Source organism: Mustelus asterias, chromosome 6 (assembly GCF_964213995.1).
Source record: "Mustelus asterias chromosome 6, sMusAst1.hap1.1, whole genome shotgun sequence".
In the NCBI taxonomy this organism is placed as follows: domain Eukaryota; kingdom Metazoa; phylum Chordata; class Chondrichthyes; order Carcharhiniformes; family Triakidae; genus Mustelus; species Mustelus asterias.
The window spans coordinates 48,099,886-48,121,840 of NC_135806.1; the positions used below are offsets into that span (position 1 = coordinate 48,099,886).

The 21,955-nt window shown below is 46.4% G+C and overlaps 1 pseudogene; it reads right to left on the reverse strand.

Annotated features, from left to right (window-relative positions):
* Window positions 1–6,175: 6,175 nt before the first annotated feature.
* On the reverse strand, window positions 6,176–6,355 carry LOC144495383 (U2 spliceosomal RNA; annotated as a pseudogene).
* Between the last annotated feature and the right edge of the window lie 15,600 nt (window positions 6,356–21,955).

Genomic DNA, 21,955 nt, shown 5'->3' on the forward strand with positions numbered 1-21,955 from the left:
AAATATCCTTCATGGTCTCTGCTTCTCATTATTGTGCAAAGGACGACCAGCAGCACAAATCATGAAAAGTGTTGTAAGCAGTTTTCTATTCTTTATCAAAGTACCTGCGTATGCTATAAATACATAAGCAAGGAACAATGCAAATTGCAAATGTTTTTACACAGACAGCGGGTGGGGTGGAATGGCTTATTCAAGAAGGGAATGTTGCTGTGTCTGCCGCGCAGTCTGTTTTAACCCTTACACGGTGGACAAAGAATTGCGAGTAGACTTCTTGTTAATGCAACAATATTTATTTACACACAATTATTAATCACCCACCCAATCAACAATAAGTTCTCTTACAGAATACTAAAGTTCAAGTCCAATACTAGACCTTGACTTAACTTTTGCGTGACTGGCAAGTACCCAGGCAGATATTGGCCTTCATCTGCGTGTTGGTCTCCGTAGTCCTCTGCGTAGTCTGATTCTTTGGTCTGGTCTGATACTCTGGCTCTGGTCTTCCTTCCTTCTCGGGTGTGGTGGCTCTCCTTGTGCTGGTCGTTGCTGGTGATGGTCACTGTTGTTGTTGCTCGTTCGTTGGGAGAGAGAGACAGAGAGAGAGATTCTCCTGTTGCACAGCACAGCATCTTTTATACTTCGTTGTTTTTTGCGCCCTTTTTGGCCATTGCCAATTAATCGATCAAGACTTGATCACCCTGATTGATAAGGTCCAATCAGGTGCTGCCACACCGATCTCTGGGTGTGTACCCAACGGCCATGTCTGTAGGTGCTGGAGGTACGTAGGTCACAAATAAGGGGTTAAGACACCCCTATTTCTGGTAAACACCACAGTTTGACCAGAAAGTGTCCTTTGTCCTGGAGATGGCCTATATCCTGTGTATTCCAGCTCTTGCAACTGCAGCCTGTTTCTCTCTGTCCAATTTCTTTTGAGGCTGCAGCCTGACTGTTTCAGTGCTTATCCAATTATCCCAGCATGCTCTTGCAAACCACCATCTTAGGTGGCCTGTTTGGCCACAGGAATGAGAAACAAAATAGGTAAGTATAGGCCAGTTAGCTTAACATCTGTTATGCGAAAATGTTAGAGTCTACTCTAAAGGATGTAAAAGCAGAGCATTTAGAAATACATAAGACAAGCAAGCAGATTCAGCGTGGCTTCATGAAGGGAAGTCACCTCCAGCAAATTTATTAGAATTCTTTCAGGTGGTAATGAGCAGGATTGATAAATGGGAACCAGTAGATGTTATATATTTGGATTTCCAAAATGTGTCCGATAAGGTACTGCACAAAAGGTTACTTAATAAGATGAGAGCCCATACTGTTGGGGATACTATTTTGGCATGGATAGAAAATTGGTTGGGGCCACAATTATTTATAATATGCATTCATGACTTGGACAAGGGAAATGAAGGTACTGTTGCCAAGTTTGCACATGACACAAAAATAGGTCGCAAGGCAAGTGGTGAGGATGATATAAAGGGTGGGATTTTCCGGCCGCGCTCGCCCCAAAACCCTGCCCGAGGTCAACAAACCTTTATGTGGTCCGCCCCCACCCCCTCCAATTCCTGTGGTGGGTGGGCCGGGGAAATTCCCCTCCATGGCCCTGATTTTACCGGCACGGCTGCCCCAAAATCGGGGCGGGCGAGGATCGCAGAACAGCATTCCCCATTGGCCTCGGGCGTGATCTTAAGAGCCTCGGGCGGCCGAGCCGGTAAAATCAGGGCCCACAAGTCTACAGAGGGATATTGACAGGTTAAATGAGTGGGTAAAAACTTGGCAAATGGAATATAATGTAGGAAAATGCAAAGTTATGTTCTTTGGCAGGAAGAATAAAGGAGCTGAATATTATTTAAATGGAGAAAGACTGCAGAAAGCTGCTGCACAGAGGGATTTGGGGATCCTCCTGCATAAACCTCAAAAAGCTAGTACATGAGTTCAGCAGGTAATAGTAAAAGCAAATGGAATTTTGACCTTTGTTTAAAAAAAAATGGATTATAAAAATTGCTAAAACTAATACTTGCTAAAACTATACAAGAAACTTATTAGAGCACAGCTGGAATACTGAGAACTGTTTTGGTCCCCTTATCTAATGAAAATATACTGGCATTGGAGGGAGACCAGAGATGGTTCGCCAGGTTGATCCCGGGTATGGAGAGATTTTCTTATGAGGAGAGTTTGGGTAGTTTGGGGCTGGTACTCACTGGAGTTTAGAAGCATAAGAGGGAGACGTATAGGATTCTCAGGGGGCTTGACGGGGTACATACCGAAAGGTTGTTCCACCTTATGGGAGAGTCTAGGGACCAGAGGGCATAATCTCAGAGGAAGGGGTTGCCCATTTAAAACAGAGATGAGAGGAAGTTCTTCTCTCAGAGGGTAGTAAATCTGTGAAATTCTATACTGCAGAGGGATATACATAACGTTAAGAACAAGAGGGTTGTTAGGGAAAGAATCGGACCTCTCACGGACCTCTCACGGACAAAGGAGGGGAATTATGCTTAGAACCGAAGTAGGAGAGATCCTAAACGAATACTTTGCATCAGTATTCACAAAGGAGAGGGACATGTTGACTGGTATTGTCTCAGAGAGATGTGTTGACCCGTTAGAAAAAATCTCAATTACAAGGGAGGAAGTGTTAGGTTTTTTAGGAAACATTAAGACAGACAAATCCCCAGGGCCAGATGGCATCTATCCTAGACTCCTCAGGGAGGCAAGAGATGAAATTGCTGGGCCTCTAACAGAAATCTTTGTCTCTTCACTGGACACAGGTGAGGTCCCAGAGGATTGGAGGATAGCAAATGTGGTCCCGTTATTTAAGAAGGGTATCAAGGATAACCCGGGTAATTATAGGTCGGTGAGCTTGACGTCCGTGGTAGGGATATTGTTGGAGAAGATTCTTAGAGATAGGATATATGCGCATTTAGAACTGAATAATCTCATTAGCGATAGACAGCATGGTTTTGTATGAGGGAGGTCATGCCTCACAAATTTGGTTGAGTTTTTTGAGGAGGTGACAAAAACGATTGATGAGGGAAGGGCCGTGGATGTCATCTATATGGATTTTAGTAAAGCGTTTGACAAGGTCCCTCATGGCAGGCTGGTGCAAAAGGTTAAATCTCATGGGATAAAGGGTGAGCTAGCTAGATGGGTGGAGAACTGGCTTAGCCATAGAAGACAGAGGTAACAGTGGAGTGGTCTTTTTCCGGTTGGAGGTCTGTGACTAGTGGTGTTCATGGCATGGAGATGCCGGCGTTGGACTGGGGTGAACACAGTAAGAAGTCTCACAACACCAGGTTAAAGTCCAACAGGTTTATTTGGTAGCAAATACCATAAGCTTTCGGAGCACTGCTCCTTCGTCAGATGGAGTGGAAATGTGCTCTCAAACAGGACACAGACACAAAATCAAGTTACAGAATCAGTATTCTATATCAGTATCCTGTTGGACTTTAACCTGGTGTTGTGAGACTTCTTACTAGTGGTGTTCCGCAGGGCTCTGTACTGGGACCTCTGCTGTTTGTGATATATATAAATGATTTGGAGGAAGATGTAGCTGGTGTGATCAGTAAGTTTGTGGACGACACAAAGATTGCTGGAGTTGCGGATAGTGATGAACATTGTCAGAGAATACAGCAGGATATAGATAGGCTGGAACATTGGGCGGAGGAATGGCAGATGGAATTTAATCCAGATAAATGCGAAGTGAGGCATTTCGGTAGATCTAATGTAAGGGGGAGCTATACAATAAATGGCAGAACCATCAGGAGTATAGACACACAGAGGGGCCTGGGTGTACAAGTCCACAGATCCTTAAAGGTGGCAGCACAGGTGGAGAGGGTGGTCAAGAAGGCATATGGCATGCTTGCCTTTATTGGACGGGGCATAGAATATAAAAGTTGGCATATGATGTTGCAGCTGTATAGAACGTTGGTTAGGCCACATTTGGAATACTGCGTCCAGTTCTGGTTGCCACACTACCAGAAAGACGTGGAGGCTTTGGAGAGAGTACAGAAAAGGTTTACCAGGATGTTGCCTGGTATGGAGGGTCTTAGCTATGAGGAGAGATTGGGTAAACTGGGGTTGTTCTCCCTGGAAAGTCGGAGGATGAGGGGCAACCTAATAGAGGTGTATAATATTATGAAGGGCATAGAAGGGTGAACAGTGGGAAGCTTTTTCCCAGGTCGGAGGTGACGAACACAAGGGGTCACGGGTTCAAGTTGAGGGGGGCAAGGTTCAACACAGATGTCAGGGGGATGTATTTTACACAGAGGGTGGCGGGGGCCTGGAATGCACTGCCAAGCAAGGTGATTGAGGCGGACACACTGGGATCGTTTAAGACTTATCAAGATAGCCACATGAACAGACTGGGAATAGAGGGATACAAACGAATGGTCTAGTTGGGCACATGAGCGGCGCAAGCTTGGAGGGCCGAAGGGCCTGTTCCTGTGCTGTATTGTTCTTTGTTCTTTGATATAGGGACTGGGCCATTAAGTATGCTCAAGGCTGAGATAGACAGATTTTTAATCAGTAAGGGAATCAATGGTTATGGGGATAAGGCAGGAAGATGGAGATGAGAATTATCATATCAGATCAGTCATTGAATAGCACAGCAGATTTGATGGGCCAAATGGCCTACATCTGCTCCTACGTTTTATGGTCTTATGGCTGGAAATTTGATTGCTATGAACACTTTAGGTCTGCAGCACAGTTTAATGTGTGTCATATTAACTGGGGTGCCTTGTAGTCTTCAAGGGTATCTGCCTAAAATAAGTGTTAGGCCCATTGCACAACAAAGCAGTACACATGCCCCAGGACACTTTTCCCAATAGCATTGTGACTAACCACAGCATGAGCCATCTGTTACTATCCCTCAACACTCGTAAATATGTTAATGGTATAGCAGACCATACAATTATTATACTTTTTAATACCTTTGGTTCGCTAGTTAGCGATTGACTATATATGCGTGCCATGCATACGTGAATGACCCAGAGTATCGATAATAGTGTAAGATGAAGCAGGGTGGGACTCTTGGGCTCTTGTGGAGCATCTTGTGACAGTATAGACCAGTCGGGCCAAAGATGTAATTCTCTGATGATGTATGACTGAGAAACAGTTAACTGGTACCTCAATCACTTCCATAGGGACTGAGCATTTGGCTTGACTGCGGGGTCTGATGTCAGACTGATGAAAATTCCAACGATGCTCCAACCTATGTAATTGATTATTTAAAAATAAATAGGTGTCTAAAAAAGACCGTGCTCTGCAATATGTACAGACTAATACAGCAATACATTTCTCAATCCGAAAACACCTGTTTATCTATAAAACCCCTGCGAAAGAAGCAGTGAAGGGAATGCTATGCGACTATGGTGATGTGATCATCCATAAAAATTATAGAGTGCAATTTCACCCAATTTTAGGACCAAATCAAAAGACTGAAACTCCGTAAGTTTAAAAAATATTGGAAAAGTACAACAAGCTGGTCAGCATGAGAAAGATAAAAGGACACTTCAATGTCCTGAATGTTACTATTAGTGCAAAAGATTTATTCAATTATTAGACACCACAACAGGATCTAAAGAGTGCTGTAGTGTATGTAAATTGTAATCATTTGCCCTTCTTGGGCACTTATGTCTGGGAGATGGAAGATAACAACTACAGAAAGTGATACAATGTCCTTTGTCCATATTTTTGTCAATTTAGAATGTGTGGGAGTAGAGTTTCTGCTTTGGTCTTCATGGGGAATTTGTGCTCTGAGTGTGTTTGAAATGGTGCAAGTTTGGTTATTAACTGCAATGTTTGTAAGCCTGTTGACAATACAAGGCTAGGCAAGAAAGTATAAAGCTTTGATGAGAACACAAAAGGGGGAATTTTAAGCTGGGAATGTGAATGGGTTTGGGAGCAGGCAGCTGGTTAACAGGCTATAATTGAGGGAATGTTAGGAAGCTGGTAGCGACTCATTGACTGACGTCTGCCTTGAACATCAGTGCATTCAGCTCCATGTCAGAAACTCCCATGGGAGTGGCTGATTTTTTAAAAATACTTTTCCAATTCAATCAAATCAAATCCAATTCAGAGTCTCAACAAGTTGAGACATTTCAGATCCAGGCTGACAAGACAGGGCGGGAGACCAAAACCACCCTGTCCTGGGCCTGATCTACATGAGTCAAGCTGATTGGAGAAGGGGGAGGATCCTCCTCCAAGACTTGAGCTCATTTGCATCTTAGCCAAAAGGCCGAGATGCCGCTTTTAAAAATTGCTTCATATGAAACACATGAAGCTTCAGTGTAACCCAATGACCCCAACCAAGTGCAGGCGATCCATACTACACTTGATCTTAGCCAAAAGGCCGAGAAGCGATTTTAATATGCAAAGCATTCGGCAAGAGCTGTCTTGAATGTGGGTTTGAGCTACATGTGCATGGATTTCCCAGGCTTCGACATGGTGACACATTAGTTAGCACTGCTGGCTCACAACGTCAGGAACTCAGGTTTGATTCCCGGCTTGGGTCACTGTCCATGTGGAGTTTGCACATTCTCTCCGCGTCTGCATGTGCTTCCTTCGAGTGCTCTGGTTTCCTCCCACAGTCCAAAGATGTGCAGGTTAGGTGGATTGGCCATGATAGATTGTCCCTTAGTGTCAAGGGGACTAGCTAGGGTAAATGCATGAGGTTATGGGGATAGGGTCTGGGTGGGATTGTAGTTGGTGCAGACTCGATGGGCTGAATGGCCTCATTCTGCACTGTAGGATTCTATAGTTTATGAAATCAATGTGAGGGGATAGTGAGATTTGAGGGGGCTGAGCAAACTACCGACAAAAAATTATTTAAGTATAAAAATTTAATACCTGCTTCTTTGTCTAAGTGAAAGGACTTTGCTCACAAGACTTGTTTTGATTTGATTTATTATTGTCACATGTATTGGGATACAGTGAAAAGTATTGTTTCTTGCGTGCTGTACAGATAAAGCATACCATTCATAGAGAAGGAATGGAGAGGGTGCAGAATATAGTGTTTCACTCCTTTGGAAGTGACTTCCATTACAGCGGAGGTCATTTTGCCTACTTTGGTGTTTGGCGCAACTGATGTATGCATTCCATCTGTTAAACATCTATTTACAATGGGTGCCATTTATAGACCTCAGATCAGGAATAAAATGAGCAGCGGTAGCAGTCTTATGTTCACCCACCTACTGATCCACAGGAGAGAGGGGATGAGGATAGAGAGGCAGCTTCCGGGAGTCAATAGCTCACAAAACACAGTAATAGGCAGGGGGGTCAACTTCTTGGACATGTCCAGGCAATGTCTGGGCACTAGTACTTCAAGAAGGTTGCTGAGATTTGCAAACTCCTGGCAGAAGACCTGCAGCCATTTAGCTGTCAAAATCACCACCATCCTAAATCTTTTCACCTTTCTCTCAGCTCATGGATCAGCAGGAAATATTTCATTGGCTCTAAAATCGTCCATGAAGTGGCCTAGCTAGCTACTCAGATGTATCAAACTACTGAAAACTAACAAAAAGGAAATAAACTGTTTGTATCACCTTGCATCGATCAAGGAACCTCGCATGAAAACTGCAAACCCAGCCCTGTCGATCCTGAAAAATCCTTTGTACTAACATCTGCGATCTTATGCCAAAACTGGGAGAGCTGTCCCACAGGATAGTCAGGCAACAGCCTGACATAGTCATACTCACAGAACCATACCCTACAGATAATGTCCCTGGCACCATCATCACCACCTTTGGGTAATTTGTGTCCCATCAGCAGGACAGGCCCACCAAAGGCAATGGCACAGTAGGAAACAATGGGGAGGGAGGACTAGACCTAGACCTGCAGAGTTTCACTGGCTGTCTTGTCTGGAGACAATACACATCTTTTTAGCCTGTCTTGATGCTCTCTCCACTCACATTGTTTTGTTTCTTAAAGACTTGATTAGTTGTAAGTATTCGCATTCCAACCATTATTCATGTAAATTGAGTTTGTGTCTTTATATGCTCTGTTTGTGAACAGAATTCCCACTCACCTGAAGAAGGGGCTTAGAGCTCCGAAAGCTTGTGTGGCTTTTGCTACCAAATAAACCTGTTGGACTTTAACCTGGTGTTGTTAAACTTCTTACTGTGTTTACCCCAGTCCAACGCCGGCATCTCCACATCAGGGAGGACTTGCCATGGGATTTCTCAAGTTCGACTTTAGACCCCATGAAGTCTCATGACAAACATGGGCAAGGAAACCTCCTGCTTATTATCACTTGCCACCTGCCAACAACCCCCCACCCCCTCCACCCCCCCCCACCACCGACCACCTCCCCCCGCCCACCACACCCCCCCCACCTGCCGCCCCCCCACCCCCCACCCCACCCTCACATCTTCATCAACTGATGAATCAGTACTCCTGTTGAACGACACTTGAAGGAAGCACTGGGGGTGGCAAGAGCACAAAATGTATTCTGAGTGGGGAAACTTCAACATCCATCACCAAGAGTGCTTGGTAGCACCACTGCTGATTGACCTAGCTGCATTCTAAAGGATATTGCTGCTAGACTGAGTGGGTGGCAGGTGGTGAGTGAACCAACAAGAGGGAAAAACCTACTTGGCCTCATCCTCACCATTCTACCTGCTACAGTGCATCTGTCCATGACAGCATCAGAAGGAGTGACCACCACACTGTCATTGCAGAGGCAAAGTCCCATATTCACACTGAGGAGCCCCTCCATTGTGTTGCCTACCACCATGCAAAATGGGACTGATTTCTACTGAACTACCAAATCAAAGCTGGGCATTCATGAAACACTGTGGGCCAGCAACAGCAGAATTGTATACACACCAATCTTCAACCTCATAGCCTGGCATATCCCCTACTCTAGCATTACCATCAAGGCGGGGATTAATCCTGGTTCAATGAAGAACGAAGGAGGGCATGCCAGGAGCATCACCAGGCATAGCTAAAAATGAGGTGTCAATCTGGTGATGCTACAACACAGGCCGACTTGCATGTCAAAACATCTGAAGCAGCATGCGATAGATAGAGCTAAGTGATTCTACAACCAACAGATCAGATCTAAGCTCTGCAGTCCTGCCACATCCAGTCATGAATGGTGGTAGACAATTGAACAACTAACCAGAAGAGGAACCTCCACAAATATCTACATCCTCAATGATGGTTGCAACCAGCGCATCAGCACAAAAGACAAGGCTGAAGCATTTGCACCAATCCTCAACCAGAAGTGCCAAGTGGATTAGCTATCTTGGCCTCCTCCAGTCGTCCCCAGCATCACAGATACCAATCTTCATCCAATTCCATGCACTCCACATGATATCAAAACATACTGAAGCACCAGATATTGCAAAGACTTCGGACCTTGATAATATTCCGTTAATAGTGCCCCAGAACTAGCTATGTCCCGAGCAAAGCTGCTCCAATACAGCTACAACATTGGATCTATCTGGAACTGTGTAAAATTGCCTAGGTATGTGCTGTCCTTAAAAAGCAGGAGAAATCCAAACCAGCCAATTGCCATGCCATCAGCCTACTCATTATCATCAGCAAAGTAATCAAAGAGTTCACTGATAGTGCTATTAAGCAGCATTTACTCAGCAATAGCCTGTTCACTCAGTTTGGGCCCTGCCATGGCCATTCAGCTCCTGACCTCATTGCAGCCTTGATCCAAAGATGGACAAAAGCACGGAACTCAAGAGGTGAGGTGAGAGTATCTGCCCTTGACATCAAATCTGACTGAGTGTGACATCAAGGAGATAAATGTTGGAATCCATGGGAATCAGAGGAAAGATTCTCCACTGGTTGGTGTCATCCCTAGCACAAAAGAAGATGGTTGTGCTTGTTGGAGGCCAATCATTTCAGTTCCAGGACATCACTGCAGGAGTTCTTCAGAATAGAACCCCAGGTCCAACCACCTTCAGCTTCTAAATTTTTCCTCCATCATAAGGTTAGAAATGAGGATGTTCGCTGATGAGTGCACAGTGTACAGCATCATTTGCAGCTTCTCAGATATGGAAACAGTCCATGCCCATAAGACCTGGACAACAAGCAGGCTTGGGCTGATAAGTGACAGGTAACATTTGTGCCATGAAAGTGCCGGGAAATGGAAACTTCCAGCAAGAGAGAATCAAATCATCTCCCCTTGAGATTCAATGGCATTACCTGTGCTGAATTCCCTCCCTGAACATTCTGCAAGTTACCATTGACCAGGAACTGAACTGCACCAGCCATATAAATACTGTGGCTACAAGAGCAGGTCAGAGGCTTGGAATTCTGTGGAGAGTAATCACAGTGCCATAATCTCCAGCACAAGTAGCAAAGGACGTAGATCCCAAATCCAATCCTGCCATGATAGGGATTGAATTCCAGGCTGTTGGCACCAACTTGATCCACATTGGCAGTCCAGCCAACTGTGCCCAGTCCACCCCCCACCCCCCCACCCCTTCTGTCTAAGAAGTCCGAGTTGCTGTGGCAACATGCACTTTTACATGCATCTGCAGCCTGGAGCTATGGATAATGAGAGTAGAGGCTCCAATTTATTTTCATCACATGGCTGATCAGGAATCGCTTATTGCCTACCAAATGTTGGAAGGATTTACAAGTTGATACACCTTCTTTGGCCCTCAAGTCCTGGAGTGGGACTTGAATTTAGAACTTCTGGCTGAAAGAAAGAGATGTAACACACTGCATCATTGGCTTGAATTAGGAACCAGAAAATTAAAGATTTCAATCTGGTGAAGTGTAGCAGTGAGTGAATTAATAATAAGATTATTAGCACAGAGCAGGTCTAGAGGCATTAATTAAAATTAATAGTTAAAGAATGTTCTAACTAGTTTCCAAAAGAGGGAATAGAGACTTTATTTTTAGATCATGATGGGCACCAGAAGCCTGTAGCTTGTAACTCCTGCACCACATGGGAACTTCAAGACACTTCATGGGCTGAATTATATGGGGCACCATTGTGTCTGTACCCCTTCGCCTCCTACAAAAAAGTCAGGGGGAACCTGCCCAGAGGAAGAACAGCAGGCCTGCAGATCTTTAACGTGGTTATTGATAGCCTGGAAGGAGGGGAGGGGGGCGGCAGGGAGGGGGTTCCTTCTCTCTGCAACAGGACCGAGCCTCAGAGAGCCTCTGGTCAATCAGAGCTGGCAGCCCTCGATGTATCTGTAGAGCCAGCTGGAGCAGTGGCCACTGCTGGTACTGCACTTAAGCGATGAGGCGAGCTGTGATGGTTCAGAACTTAAGTTTTGGGTTTCACTGAGGGGGTTGGTGAGGACGGTGTTTACCAGACCTTGAAAAGAAATGAGAGGGAAACCTTTGAGGGTTACACCTTGCATGGCCTTTCAATTGGGCAAGGGCACCAGTTAAGTACGGATGCTCATCACTGACATATGTAGGGAAATTTGGTGGGCTTATTGCTTGGCATGAGGTTCTCCCGTGGCTGGTTAAATGCCAGAAGTAGTGGGTTGAGGTTCTTCAGCGGGCCTTGCTTCCATTATAAGGTCAGAATGGAGACTGATGATCACCGATGATTGCAGAACCATCAGCACCATTCGCGATTCCTCAGATACTGAAGCAGTCAATGCCCAAATGCAACAAGACCTGGACAATATCCAGTTTTGGGCTGACAAATGACAGGTAACATTCACGCCAAACAAATGTCAGGCAATGACAATCTCCAACAAGAGAGAATCTAACCATCACCTCTTGACACTCAATGGCATTACCATCACTGAATCTTTCACTATTAACATCCCCGGGGGTTACCATTGACCAGAAACTGAATTGGATTAGCCATATAAATATTGTGGTTACAAGAGCAGATTAGAGGCTCGGAATCCTGTGGTAACTCACCTCTTGATTGCCCAAAGCCTGTTCACAATCCCATAATCTATAAGGTACAAGTCAGGTGTTGATGAAATATTCTCCACTTGCCTGGCTGAGTGCAGCTCCAACGCTCAAGAAGCTTGATACCACCCAGGATAAAGTAGCTTGTTTGATTGGCACCCCATCCACAAACATTCAAAGCATAGTGGCAGCAGTGTGTACCATCTACAAGATGCACTGCAAGGGGAACTACACTTCCCCCAGACACAGGGAACTCACCCCTGTGAACCCTCACTCCCCATGGATCTCCCCAATGGAAATCCCGCCAACGTGAAAGCCATTTTGGAACTCTGTTTGACTTTCCACCCGCACCATCATTTCCACCCGCTGAAAACAAGGGTGGAAAATTATGTCTCCACCCACCCCTCCCAGTTTCCATATAGTGTATAATGTGGGGAAGTGTGAGGTTAGTCACTTGGTAATAAGGATAGAAAAATATATAAAATATTTCTCAAAAGGCTTTAAACTTTTAAATGTTGATGTTCAAAGAGACTTGGATATCCTTGTACAAGCAATAGAGCAAGTTAGTATGCAAGTACAGCATGCAATTAGCAAGGCAAGTGGCATGTGAACCTGAGTAAGTTGTACCAATAGTTGTTGGAGCTTAAGATGAGTGAGAGGTAATCTTATTGAATCTCATCGCTGGACTGCAGCGATTCAAGAAGGCAGCTCGCCAGTACCTTCTCAAGTGCAACTAGGGACAGGCAATAAATGCTGGCCAGCCAGCGATGCCCATGTCCCACGAATGAATAAACAAAATACAAGTTTCTGAAGGGGTTCCGAAGCGTAGATGATGAGAGGTTGTGTCTCCACATGGGGGCACAGTCTCAGGATAAGAGACCAATCATTTAGGACTGAGATGAAAAATGTCTTCACCCAGAGGGATGGGAATCGTTGGAATTCTCTATTCCAAAGAATTGTGGATTGTTGAATATATTCAAGGATGTGATAGATTAATGTTTGATCGCTCGTGGAATCCAAGAACATGGGGAGCGGGCTGAAAATAAGGTTGAGGCAGAAGATTCATCAAGATTGTATTGAAAGGGTGAGTGGGCTCAAGGATTCATATCATCTATTTCTGCTTCTATTTCTCATGTTCTTACATTTTTTATGAAGCGTGTGGTTTAGAACTGTCAAGGTAAGAAGGTGTTAAGTCATCACTGTGCACACGATCATATTTCACTGGCTATTGACATCAAGTTGTATCTTATACAGATGTGCAATGTGATATTTAATTCTATCACCAGGTTGCAGGGAGCCTTTCCCTTTCTCCATCTCAAATGGTCAAGAATGCTGAGATTCAGTTTGTTTTTCATTGCCTCCTCCTCTGCAGTTCTCAGTATGGAAATGGTTTCAGGGCCACCTCCAATTCTGCCTCTAAAGTAAAAGTAAAGTTTATTTATTAGTCACAAGTAGGCTTACATTAACAGTGTAATGAAGTCACTGTGAAAATCCCATAGTCGCCACACTCCAGATTCTGTTCAGGTACACTGAGGGAGAATTTAGCATGGCCAATTCACCTAACCAGCACATCTTTTGAACTGTGGGAGGAAACCGGAGTGCCCAGAGGAAACCCATGCAGACACAGGAGAACACGCAGATTCTATACAGACTGTGACCTAAGAAGGAATGGAACCCAGGTTCCTGACTCTGTGAGGCAGCAGTGCTAACCACTGTGCCACCGTGCTGTGTTCAGTTCTCTCTTCCGCAAGGAATGAAAGAAAGACCTATGAGTGCAAATAATGTCATGTCTTGAATGGATGGATGGACAACATCTGTGGGAGGGTCACTATTTGGGAGTGGTGCAACTTTGCAAAAAGCTAAGCATGAGTTTCAGTGATGAATGGTTAGATGGGGATGGGGAGAAGTTGATTTGATTTGATTTATTATTGTCACGTGTATTGGTATATAGTGAAAATATTGTTTCTTGCATGCTATACAGACAAAGCATACCGTTCATAGAGAAGAAAGGAGCGAGTGCAAAATGTAGTGTTACAATCATAGCTAGGGTGTAGAGAAAGATCAACTTAATGTGAGGTGGATCAATCCAAAAGTCTGACAGCAGCAGGGAAGAAGCTGGTCTTGAGTCAGTTGGTATGTGTCCTCAGACATTTGTATCTTTTACCCGATAGAAGAAGGTGGAAGAGAGTATATCCAGGGTCCATGGGGTCCTTGATTATGTTTTTCCGAGGCCGTGGGAAGTATAGACAATGTGAATGGACGGGAGGCTGGTTTGCATGATGGACTGAGTTTCGTTCACGACCCTTTGTACTTTATTGCCGTCTTCATAGAAATCATAGAAACCCTACTGTGCAGAAGGAGGCTATTCGGCCCATCGAGTCTGCACCGACCACAATCCCACCCAGGCCCTACCCCCACATATTTTACCCGCTAATCCCTCTAACCTACGCATCCCAGGACTCTAAGGGGCAATTCTTTTAACCTGGCCAATCAACCTAACCCACACATCTTTGGACTGTGGGAGGAAACCGGAGCACCCGGAGGAAACTTGGACTGAGCAGGAGCCATACCAAGCTGTGATACAACCAGAAAGAATGCTTTCTATGGTACATCTGTAAAAGTTGGTGAGAGTCATAGTGGACATGCCAAATTTCCTTGGTCTCCTGAGAAAGTAGAGGCGTTGGTGGGCTTTCTTAACTATACTGTTGGCATGGAGGGACCAGAACAGGTTGTTGGTGATCTGGACACCTAAAAACTTGAAGCTTTCAACCACTCCATTCCCATTGATGTAGACAAGGGCATGTCCTCCACTACGCTTCCTGAAGTCAATGAATATCTCCTTCATTTTGTGGACATTGAGGGAGAGATTAGTGTCGTCGCACCAGTTCACGAGATTCTCTATCTCCTTCCTGTACTCTGTCTCATCATTGTTTGAGATCCGACCCACTACGGTGGTGTCATCAGCAAACTTGAAAATTGAGTTGGAGAGGAATTTGGCCACACAGTCATAGGTGTATAAGGAGTATTGTAAGGGGCTGAGGACACAGCCTTGTGGGGCACCTGTGTTGAGGATGACCATGGAGGAAGTGTTGTTGCCTATCCTTACTGATTCCGGTCTGTGGGTTAGGAAATCTAGGATCCAGTCACAGAGGGAGGAGCCGTGCCCCAGGCCATGGAGTTTGAAGCTGCATTTCGTCGGAATAATGGTGTTGATGCCTGAGCTGTAGTCAATAAATAGGAATTTGACATGGGTTTCTTTGTTATCTAGGCGTTCCAAGGTTGAGTGCAGGGCCAGGGAGATGGCGTCTGCTGTAGACCTGTTGCAGTGATAGGCGAACTGTGGTGGATTTGGGAGGCCAGAATTGATTCATGCCATGACTAGCCTTTCGAAGTGTCAGACAGAAATAGATAGATGCACTTGCAAAGTGATCTGGTGTAAGGGATGAGATGCAGGTGTCCTCCCATCATTTTTTCCACGTATGATTGTATTTCTTCTGCCTTTCTGCTTAACTACTGATCCTGCATCTTTCTAAACTTTGCATGTTGAGCTTTGAAACAATGAGTCTGTGGTCAGTCAAGCAATGTGCTCCACACATGACTTTGGTCGCTTTCACATCCTGCCTCTCCTTCCTTCTGACAATGACATAGCCAATTAGATACCAGTACTCAGAACTAATTAGATACAAGTACTCAGAACTAGGACATATCCAGGATGCCTTGGTTGCTTTGACAGATGGAATACAGTGTTGGGAATGAGGATGTCATGCTCTTCACACATCTTCAGCAGAAGAAAGCTATTTCTGTTGCCAACTCTGCACCTTGCTATCACTCACAGCTTGGTCTGATGGTCTGTGCCAACTTTGGCATTGAAATCACCAAGGAGGATGAGTTACTTGAAACTTTCAAGAGAATTGGAGTACAAGAGTAAGAAGCTTCGCTGTAATTTCTTTGGTTAGACAACACCGGCAGTGCTGTGTACAGTTTTGATCACCTTACCTAAGTAAGGATATACTTGCCTTAGAGATGGTTCAAGAATGGTTCACTTTTTGATTCCTGGGGGTAACAGTATTATCCTATGAGGAGAGATTCAGCAGAATAGATCTACATTCTCTGAAGTTTAGAAAAATGAGAGGTGATCTCTGAAACATGAAAGATTCTGATTGGGCTTTGCAGGGTGTATCCCAAGAGGTTGTTTCCTCTTGCTGGAGAGCCTGGAATGAGGGGAATAGCATAGGAGAAGGGATTGACCATCTAGTATGAAGTGAAGAGAAATTTCATTCCTCCAAGGATTGGGAATCTTTAGAATTCTCTACATCATAAAGCTGTGGTGCTCAATTGTTATGTATGTTTACGGTGAGGTTGACAGATCTTTGGAATCTGGGGAATTAAAAGATATAATGATGAGCATTGAAGCTCAAAACCTGCTACAATGTTTTTGAATAGTGGAAGAGGCTGATGGGCTCATGGACATGTGAGTTCAAATTTCTACTGAAGTAACTTTGCATGATCAAGAATGCTAATTATTTCATGATCTAATACAATCGGGCAGTGTAAGAGAATGTAATTGTCTATTTTTTTGTTCTTAGTATCAAAGTATTCCGAAGTATTAAGAATGATAACTTGGAGCAATTTTATTATTGCAGCTGAAAATGGGATTCCAGTTCTCCACCTGTTTTAAATTTACTAAAATGACTTTAAAATATATATATATACTGGACCATTTAATAGTTTAATTGGTGTACATTTATCAAATTTTTCATAAGTGAAATATTTTTTGACATGAAGAAACTTTAAAGACATACTTATGCGCCTAAGAGAATGAATGCAATTTGGAAGACTTCCCCAAAGTAGTACCATCAATGGAATCTCACAATCTTGACCTGGTGGCATGACCAGTTTTAAGGGCAAGACCTGACGGGTGGTTAAGTCTTAAAACTATAATAAATGATCATGGGAAATGGAGTAGAAGTCGTTTTGAGTGCTACTTACCCATGTTTAAAATTCTCAGAAGTTTTGCTCTTATCTGCCTGTATTTGCCTCGATTCTGGACTCAAAATGGATGTAAAGAAGAAATCTCCCATTTTCCTGCCAGTTGGGCACTTAGTTTCTTTTGGGAGAATTTCCCTCGATATCTCCAATAATATGCTTTGATATTTTGATAAAGTTTTGTATTAAAAGGGTCAGGGCAGTTGAGGCTTGCACTGCAGTCACTAAGGAGAGTCAGGAACAGTCACCCTGATTCATAGACCCACAGCTTGCACTGGAAGGACCATTTTGTGGGAGTTTGTAAACATCAGCCAGATCCAAGGGTATTGGGGCTGAAGGTTTAAAGATAGTGTAAGGAGGAGGTTTGAGTTGAGGCTTGGGCAGAAACATGGGGTTTTGCCTGTGGTTTGTCGTGGAGGTTTTTATTAATGAGTTGTTGTTTTGAGTGTCGTGTGGCGTCATTACACTAATTTAAAACTACTGTATTAGGACATTGGGCATGTTCTTTTGTTAATAACAATGTTTGTGATCGAACCTAAAAGCCTGCGTTTGTGTACGTTTGTCCTTTATAAAAATCCTAAAGTCAAGAATTGACAGTGAGTAAATGGGAGGGTACACTACTGCCAAGAGGTATTTTCTAACTGTGAATAAAACCACATTGGGTAACACACATACAAACACATACAGAGACGCACACTAGCAAAGAGGCTGGAGATATTTGGAGGCATAGGCCATATTTAAATAGAATGGATCAGCTGTCACTCCCAAACAACAGCCCTTGCAGTTTGATGGATTTGGCCTGGCACAATGCCATGTTGTTCAGACACCACCCAGTGTGTCAGCAAGGCAAGCTGATGAATTTGGAATGGTGGTTTGCATCATGATCTGAGGAGGTATATCCAGGGCCACAGTGTCCTAAATTACTGTTAGAAACTAGAAGCAAGAGTAGGCCATTTGGCCCTTCGAGCCTGCTCCACCATTCATTTTGATCATGGCTGATCACGAATTCAATATCCCGATTTCCCCTTCCCCCTATATCCCTTAATCCCTTCAGTCCCAAGCGATGTATCTAATTCTTTCTTGAAATCAGACAATGTTTTGGTCTCAACTACTTTCTGTGGTAGTGAATTCCACACATTCACCACCCTCTGGGTGAAGAAATTTCTCCTCACCTCAGTTTTAAAAGGTTTACCCCCTTTATCCTCAAACTTGGACTCCCCCACCTTCGGAAACATTGACTGCGATTCTCCCAGCATGATCCACAACTTTTCTGGTGGGTCGGGCCGGGTGATGCGTGTGTCAGCCATTTCGCGGGGTCCCCGCCAGCTTTTACGACCCGCGCCCATCTCCCAGCCGGAGAAAAGTGACGCCGCCGGGAACCCGCTGAAAACCGGCGAGCCGCTGATTAGCATGAGTTTACATACCTTTACATGCCATTATCGGGATCCAGACGGCAATCTTCGCCCACCTCTGTGTCTCCCACTTCTTTGGCGTGATGTACCTTTGACGTGTATCAGAGTAGGTATTTAAAACTCTCAGCCTGGCGTGGCAGCCTTGAACTGGCGTGAGGAGGTAAGTGCTGCTAGCGGAGCGCGGGGGATGTTGCAGGCAGGCCCTGGAGGTGCCTGGTGGCATTCCTCCTGCTGCCTTCAGGTGTTGGCCCATGGACTAGTAATATCTGGGGTGCGGGGTGGGGGAGGGGGGGGGGGAGGGTCGGGGGGGCTTCTATTCCCTCACAACTCTCTGGGTGAGGTTGCATCAGGGAGTCCCGCTCACCACCACCCCCCCAAACCCTCTGGGGCAGCGCTGTCGCACACTGTGGGAAGCAGCCTCGAGGCTCCTGCTCACCCTCCCCCTCCACGGCACTTTGCAGTGGCACTGTTTTGCTGCGGGGTATGATCAGGGACTCGAAAAAGTGCTGGCGTTCCGGGGTGGGGGAGGAGTGTACCATGTGCTGACTGAGGCCTAACCAGATGAAGCAGGTGTTGCTCCAGGCCGGGGTGCAGAGGTTCAAACATGGACTGCATGGAACCAGCTCTCACTGGGCACCCATCTGGTGCTGATTTGCAGTCTGTCCCTGCTCTGTGACACGGACCAGCGACACATGCCTGTAACGGATGCTGCAGTTGCGCACATAGCAACGGCTCAAGGGTGCGCATTGCCCTCGGCTGCACACTGAGCTGCATAATCTGTGCCAGCATTTGTCAAAATGGGAATCTCACACCACCCTAACTGGGCCACGCATGGCACCATGGATTGTGTGGTGTTGCCAGCTCCCACAAGTGGGGGTTCTGGCCCAAGTGAGGTGCTGGATCTATGCAGCAAATGAGAATAGTCCGTCATTCTATGTTCTTTCCAAACCCTACTGTGCAGATGGATCTCGGTTTGCTCGATCTGGAGCTGACCGTGTTGGTGGCAGCAGGGGCGGGAGAGGAGGAGGAGGCGGTGGCTCAGGAAGTAGCGGGTGTAGAGAGCCCAACACAAGAGCAGCCACCACCAGACCCTCAGGAAGGAGGGCAGGGGGCAGCCGCTGAGTGCCAGGAGGTGGGTGAGCAGGCTCCCGAGAGAGTGCACAGAGGCAGAGGGTGCCAAGGGCAAGGAGGTTTGGGCCCTGCAATTCCTTCGAGACCCTGTCGGAGGAGTTGTGCTGTCGCCAGCTGCACCTGTCCAAGACCACGGTGCGACACATCTGTGAGGTGCCCTCACACCTGGCACCTGTGGACGTGAAGGTGACGGCTGCTCTCAATTTCTATACCTCCAGGTCATTCCAAGCTCCCAGTGGCAACTTCCTTGGGATCTCCCAGGCCTCCATGCACAGATGTGTGCAGCAGGTCACAGATGCCCTGTATGCCCGGACAGGGCAGTTCATCAATTTCAATGTGGGCCGTGCACAGCAGGAGGCCTGGGCTCTCGGCTTTGCCTCCATCGCTGGGATTCTGAATGTGCAGGGCGCAGTGAATGGAACACACATCGCCTTGAGGGTCCCCCATGCAGGGCCGCAGCAATTTGTGAACAGAAAGAGCTTCTACTCCCTGAACGTCCAAATTGTCTGCGACCATCGCCTCAAGATCATGCAGATCGATGCACGCCACCCAGGGAGTGTCCATGACAGCTTTGGGATCTGGCAGTCGGATATCCCTGGGCTCTTTGAAGACCACCCCAGGCTCCCGCTTGGCTACTGGGTGACAAGTGTTACCTGCTAAGTCATGGTGATGACACCTATGCGGAGACCCCAGACCGAGGTGGAGACCCACTACAACGAGGCACATGCAGCCACCCAGTCCATCGTTGAAGATGCGTTCCGCTGCTGGATCGCTCTGGGGGGCCCTCCAGTATGACCCTGTGCGTGCTTCACGCATCATTGTCATTTGCTGCGCCCTTCACAACATCGCCCAGCAACGGGGAGGCCAGCTGGAACAGGAGGGGAGGAGGAGGAGGAGGAAGAGGAGGAGGTGGTGGAGGAGTGGTGAGGGGCGAGGTGGGGTCCCACTGTATGAAGAGCCAGAGGAAAGAGGGCAGTGATGGCAGGTGTCTGGCAGGTAAGGGCAGCGAGGGACGCCTTGATTGCAGCCCGCTTCACCCAGCTGGTGCTGTGCCGTGAGGGAGGTGCAACCACCACACCCCAGGAGCAAGTGCTGCCGTATTCCCCCTCCAAACCGACCTGGGCACTCAAACCACCACATCACCCTTTCCCTGCTTCTGCCATCCCACCTCCCTTTCCCCCAGAAACATCCAACCCTATTAATGTGCCTGGGCTGGCAATGGTTGCGAGTCTTGGTTGAAAGCTGGAGGATGATGACGACTCACTGTTGTATACACTGGGATCCTGCCCCTGGTGCAACTCAAGCCTGACTCCTACCTGTACTCCGAATGCACGCTGCCAGCCTGGCCCACATAGCTGTAAGGGTTGGGGATACATGTTATTTGGCCAAGGGCAGGGACTTGCACCAAGGGTCTGGTGGATGTTGGGGAAGGTAGGGCAGGCACTCTGAAACATGTGGCTGAGTCTGCAAGGCTCAACAGACAGCACTTCTATGTTTGGGAGTCGGGATCACTAAGCTGTGGGGGGCGGGAGGGGAGGGGGAATCAGAGACACATTAGTCACAGCGTGATGTGCAATTAACAGTTTATTGTGCTCTTAACATAAATGATTCCCAAACCCTGACTAATGTTGACCTTCACCCGTGCCCTCTAGTGAACTACAACTTTCTAACTTTGAGCTGTCTACTGCTTCTTCTCGATGCTACTCCAGGGTGCACATCGCAGGTGGAGGCAGTCCAGCTGTGATGCACGCCCCGTTGCCTGTGATGCCCTTGGCGGATGTCCCCTGGATGGCTGGGACCAGGAGGGCCCCAGCTGACTTGCGGATGGCACTGTTTCTCGCTGGCCCTGAGATGCCCCGGTGTGAGGAAGGGAGGAATCGGAAGGTCTCGGGACGTCTGGGGTCTCCTGGGTAGAAGGCCCCGGCATGGGCTCTAGCCCTTCCCTTGGGGTGCCCAAAAGCCCCTGGGGCACGCCATGGGATGCCAGGGTAGCTGGACTGAGCTCCAGAAACTCCGGCGTCACCTGGCTCTGCCAGTCCTGGAGGCCTAGATGCGTCTGCACCATGGCCTGTGATCCCTCAGCCCTGGCCCTCTGAGACTCGGCCAAGCTCTGGAGCCTCTCCGCTACAGCATTCTGTGAGCGAGCCAGGCTCTGGAGCCCACAGCAGCTCGGTGGTCGACTCCTGTGAAAATGGAAGTTCCTGTTAATAGAAGAGTAAGTCCACTGACCTAATTTTGTGACCATGATGGCAAACTCACGCCAATATCAGCAAGTTCAAACCAGTTTCAATGTCCCTAAATGCATTTATTGATGCAGCGAAAATATCAGGATCATGTCCAATATATTTTAATCTACTTTGAGAGAAGCAAGTACATACTGATGGAGCTCTACAACTTAACAGACCCTACAGCACTGAACAACATATGCCACACATCCAACATTGAAAAACTTAAATCATATGCATCTTGTGTGCATCTTCGGAAGTTATCCGCAGGTTGTGGACATGATAGACCATGTACGTTGATGAAATGCTCTTTCCAGGGTCATACTGCTGTCACGTCACAATGACACTAATGGGTAAAATAAG